At 36.7% G+C, this 6,000-nt stretch overlaps 1 long non-coding RNA gene across 2 annotated transcripts; it reads left to right on the top strand.

Annotated features, from left to right (window-relative positions):
* The first annotated feature begins 272 nt into the window (after nt 1-272).
* LOC143305744 (uncharacterized) lies at nt 273-2,099 on the top strand. 2 transcript variants are annotated; one of them, XR_013062912.1, is made up of 5 exons: nt 273-1,189; nt 1,259-1,471; nt 1,551-1,710; nt 1,786-1,905; nt 1,982-2,099. It is a non-coding gene; the product is annotated as an uncharacterized LOC143305744 (long non-coding RNA). The 2 variants fall into 2 exon arrangements; XR_013062911.1 differs by having other exon boundaries at nt 281-1,189; nt 1,786-2,099.
* Nucleotides 2,100-6,000: the final 3,901 nt, after the last annotated feature.

Genomic DNA, 6,000 nt, shown 5'->3' with positions numbered 1-6,000 from the left:
CTGTTAACTAAACCATTTTTATTGTTATACTTATTTTTCTGCAATTATACTTTTGTTATTCTTAATCAGTTTATAATTAATTTGCGTTTAAACACAGTTCCTTCCTACACAATCACGCCTACCATCTACGCACAAATTCACACGAGGGGCCCGTATGTAACCAGGGCATTGACGAACTCAATCAATCTACAGTTTAATCTTACTAACCTTTTTTTAATTGTTTTAATCGAAAGTGATCTAACATCGTCATAAGCAATTAGGACTGGCGGCAGCGCTAACCTTCCAAATTAATAATATCTAAATATCTAAATTTTTTATATTTTTATATTTTGTACGTCGCGCGGCGTATCTTGCTTGCGACGTAACACAAGCAACAAAATGAATGAAACAATTAAGAAAGAAAAGAGAACCCGACAGAAGAAAAAAAATATAAAGTCATCATAAGGCAGAGTCAATTGAATGCGATGAATCGAAGAACAAAATGTAAAATTGCCTAAATTATTAAACACAAAATTCCACAATACAGCTATAGGTAAAAATACTAAGATAAAAGGTAACTAAATACCAAAATAATATAAATAAGTATATTGAATAAGCCAAAGCAAGAAACATAATTGAGTAAATAACAAGGCACATTGTAGTACCATACTGTGTAAATAAATTATTATGCAATACAAACAAAAGACTAATTGCCAAAATAATGATGACTAAAATCAAATCGAACAACAAATATCCCGTGGGTTTTACATAGAACCAATCAAACGGGTCAAAATCAATTAAAATTTAAATAAGACAACAAGAATAAAGCTGAGCAATTGACAAAAGAAAGAAGAAGTGAGCCCGGCAGAGAAGAATGTGGACCCAACATAATATGAGCAAATAATCAAACAGTAAAACGTCAAACGTTAAACGTCAAATCAAGTAGCGGAAAGCGAATTGCAAAGAATATTTAGCACTTAACATCATCGCAACGTTGCAAATAAAACCGATAAAATGGAAAAATTTAAATAATCTATAAAATCAACCAATGATGTGAAATGAAATAAGAGTGCCAAACCGCAAATAGCAAATGTCAGTCAACATTAGCTAGATTAAACTCAGCAACAAAAGAGCAAAAGTGCAACCTGCATAACACCACAACCAAGAGTAAAACAAAACAAAACATCATTTCATTAACAACACCCTAAGGGTAAGAAACAAAACCCATTAATAATCAACATCAACAAGTATTAACCTCAAAACTTCTCACCCCTTGCAGACCAACTTAATGGAATCAAAATCAACGACTTAGCTAAAGTAAAAAAAACAATCAACAATAAATAGGAGGAAAGAAAGTGATTATAGAAAACTGGTAAGTATAACAGAAGTCAATAAGGTTAAGTATGGCCAAAACAGCGGCTTTTAATGCTAACTAAGCACCATGCATGGACGCAAGATAAGGAAAAGAAAAGAAGATCCCCACAAAAGAAAGGTACGCCACACATGTATAACATAATGAATATCTGTATGACCGCCAAACCCTTCAAAATCTATCTATCAAATCTATCAAGGTGCCAACCAGAAGAACGGCTAGAAATAATAGGAAATAAAACGGAACTGGATTAAAATGCTAAACCAGCTGAAAACACCTCCCGATCAGCCAGGATAATGCAGATTGATAGTCGATTAAAACTTCCATTACATATAACCAAACAACCTTGTAATGAACAGGTATACTTAGAAGACAACAAATAATAAACTGAACAGGCCAAAATCCAGTAACAAGACAAAATATTGAAATTCCAGAAAATTATACCACCGTATTAAACCATGAAAGAATACCATACCTCCACAAAAGAAGATCTAGTTAATAAGTCGAAATAATTAATTGACAATAGATCCAAGAAGGAAAAACAGTAAATAATGGTAAGCATAATGTATACAGCAACATAAATATAACAAAAGCAAATAAGGACAAAGTAAATATTGGAGTTGCTTGAAGAAACAACATTGTACATCACTCCATTAAACGGGGATTAACAAGCAAGCAAGAAACGGTTAAAGAACAATCAGGAATGAAGGCAAGTACAATAAACTATTAGTGAATTAGAAGAAAACGATAAGGGTGTCACGTCCTGTGACGCATTCTATATACATATAAATAAACATAAACTTCCTTAATTTTGCAATCGATTTCACAATTCAAATCAGGACAACATATGTATTGTCACGTCCTACGACGCATTCTTGGAACTCCTATTTCATCAACTAAATTCTTTAAACTTCCATTGCACCATCCAAATTCATCGTTCCGCAAATTCTGAGTGAGCAACTCAGCCGGGTCGTCGTACGGCGAGAACGCTGACGATCCGAATGAGGTGGTTCACCCGAATTGCCAAATCAAATGTCGACCTCATTTGTCAATATAAAATAACGCGACCGGGCCCGCCCGTACACAGTCAATATTACCAATAGTTCTCGTAAGAAGTTCTCGTAGGCGCAGTTCGAAATTCAAGTACAAGTACCAAAATCCGCGAATATAATCCGCGAAGTACCGTTCAGAGTTCGATACTCTAGAATCTACACGACTCTGCTACGAAGCTCAGGACTTCGACAGAGCAAGATTCCGGTAATATCGATAAATTAACTAAGTCTAGCGTTTATGACTCTGCTACGAAGCTCAGGGCTTCGACAGAGCAAGATTCTGTAAGACTCGATTGTAACCGCGCGCGAATCAAGAACTGTACCAGTTACGAATAAACATTCATTGTGATCGAAAGTGCGTGATCTTCACTCGAACATCTACCCTACCGCTCCAACACTTGGACGACACACACACCACAGGTTCAGTCCATAGATAGGTTCTACCCAACCCAGCGAAAGGTAAGTGAGAACCTCTATCTACCTGACAACGCAGATCACATTTCATAAAGTACGCCGAGGACTCAGTGAGAGAGAGAACTCCGCGACTTTACAGTGGTTCCGGTACGAATCGAACGCCAACGAACGCTACTAACCTGTAATATAGGGTAAATTCAAGAAAAAAATCTAGCTAGAGAATATAAATCTTTGCCTGCAACTTTAGAAGAATCCAAGTCATTCACTTTCGAATCAATTTTATATACAACACAAGCAATTTATTGAAATACTGCTACAAAGCATACATAAAGAAATACTTAAACATAAAACGAACTCACTTACTCTCTAAATAATCACAAATAATGAAAATTTCAAATGAATAATAAAAATTTTAAACCAACGGATAACAAAAATACTACGGACGGAAATAGATTAACAAGAAGCAGGACACAAGAAAATCCTGAACTTAAAAGTATCGTAGAAGATCGTAATTACGCATCAGCTTTTTTACAAAGCCGTAAAACACCGCGTTCACCAACAGAACGAAGAACATTTGACTTCACACCAGAAGTCACAGCCGAGGTGTCAAACGCGAATACAAATCTAGGTGCAATACCCAAAACAAAGAACGTTAAAAATCTAGCAATAAACACTAACCAAACAGAAAACGAAAGTGCCAACTGGCAAAACAAGAATATAGGATTTACAATTAATCCAAGTAACGAAGCCGATAATAACAAACAAACAGGAAGTTTCGCATCCCCACTAATCCGAATAAGTCCCCAGGATAACAGAAATAATACCGAAACATTAAACGAAACAATAAACAATAGCTACAAAAACGACATATCCCTACTCGAAATCGAAGGAATCACAGAGCAACCAAGCCTAATAGGAAATCTGGACGGAGAGAATAGCAAAGAAAATTTAACACTCATCTGCGCAAGTCCGAAAAAGAAAATGACAGACCAACAAATTCAAATCCAACCCCTAAGATTACCCCTAAAATACGTAGCAACCCTAGTACCCGAATTCGACGGGAAAAATATGTCAGTCACAGAATACATAGAAAAATTAAAGCACGCCAAAAACACCATAACACCCACAGACGAACCAGCCCTAATTCAAATTGTGAAAGTAAAACTAAAAGGCGAAGTATACAAAGCATTAATAAATACACCCTTAGATAACTTAAATGATTTTATCACAGCAATAAGAATACTATTTCCATCCACTGAAAATATACACACCCTATATGGAAAATTAACAGAACTAACGCAAAGACCGGACGAAACAGTGCTCAGTTACGGGAACAGACTACAAGAACTAGTAATCCAGATCAAAGAACTAAAGAAAACAGAAGCAGGTATAACCCAGCAAGCTATACAAGAATTCGACAAAGCCATAAAAACCGATGCAGAAAAAAGCTTTAAAAACGGACTAAGGCAAGAAATCAGATTAGAACTAAAACAAAAAGACAATATAGCTGCCCTTATAAAGGAAGCAATCGAAGTAGAAACAAAGTTAGGAAAACAGGACATATTGAGAAACAAACCGGCTAACATACTGTACAGTCTCGGGAAACACGACGCAAACTCAGCAATATATATGTGTCAAATATGCCAAGACCTAAATCATGAAGCCTTATTTTGCAAGAACGCGGCATGCGTATATTGCAAAAGCAAGGATCACATATCGTATAACTGCAAACTGGCCAAAAAGAAAATAGAACTCATTTGCAAACATTGCAACACTCCAGGACATTCAACAGATGCATGTAAGATGAACAAAGTAAAGGGACAGCACTGCCAATACTGCCAAATAAAGGGGCACACGGTCAACGAATGCCCGTTTATAATCGAATACGAGACATGTTGGAAATGCGGAGGAACCGGTCACGAACCAAACACCTGCACGAAATTCCCAAAAATTACAGAACTTTGCGAAATCTGTAATAGCAGGTATCATACAACAAAAGATTGTCCAACACCTACGTGCCAACTGTGCGACGAAGCGGGCCACACAGCAAAAACTTGCCCAACAACAAAACCCAACGATCTCCAATTAGTCATGTGTACAATCTGTAAGGAAGAAGGCCACAGCGCGGCAAATTGCGAGGAAGCAAGAGTTTTCCAAACCAGAACAAATCAAATTAAATGCCAACTTTGTAAGCGACTAGGACACTCGGCAGAAGACTGCCACGAGCCAAGGAAACCTCAACAAAAATCAAATGATTCATATAGGAGTAACTACCACAGAAAATACAATCACAACGATAGTAATTATTTTAAAAATAGTAATGACAATAGGGCCAATCAGAAACACACAAGCGAACTACGAAGATTCTGCGAGTATTGTAAAACCCCAAATCACACAATAGAGGAATGTAGGAAACTAAAAGCCATCGAACTACGAGCACAAAAAAGAGATATCTGTTCCTACTGCAAAGAGCCAGGACACCAAATAGACGCATGCAGGAAACTAAAAAGCCTGGAAAACAGCGCCGGAAAAATCTGCAACCTATGCAAAAGTACGAATCACACAACAGAAGAATGCTACAGAGGGCAAAACCATCAACAGTACAGATCGGGAAACGAATAAACTCCTCCTGGAGAGAGCGCATAGGGAGGAGCAAGGATGAGCCGCTCAAAACACATAAAATTAACGACAGTACGAAGCCAAAGGAATCAGAACAAGAAAAAACGCTAGGACCCAACTTGCCCGATGATCAAATCATAAAAGAAGAAAGAATAACAACAAGAATGGCAACGTATTCACTGAGATTGGAGAACCTATTACAATACATTACAATAGAAAATCCTTACACAAGAAAGGAATGCAACCTCCTTATTGACAGCGGTGCACAACTAAATATTATAAAAAAAGACCAAATTCCTATAAACGCAATATTACAAGACAGAAAAATATTACTCTCAGGCATTACAGACAAACCATTGCAAACTTTAGGAGCAGTAAGAATACCGATAAACTACCAATATTTCGATTTTCATGTAGCACCACAGGACTTTTCAATACCATATGACGGAATATTAGGAATAAAAGTACTCCTGGAACAAAAATTAAGATTAGACGAGGGATACGTAGAAATAAATAATGGAAAATTCGAACTAAAATCAGGAGAGGCAAATATAACAAGTCAAA

This window comes from Osmia lignaria, chromosome 10 (assembly GCF_051020975.1).
Source record: "Osmia lignaria lignaria isolate PbOS001 chromosome 10, iyOsmLign1, whole genome shotgun sequence".
In the NCBI taxonomy this organism is placed as follows: Eukaryota; Metazoa; Arthropoda; class Insecta; order Hymenoptera; family Megachilidae; genus Osmia; species Osmia lignaria.
The sequence above is the reverse complement of the archived record's forward strand: the minus strand, read 5'-3'. Positions and strand labels throughout refer to the sequence as shown.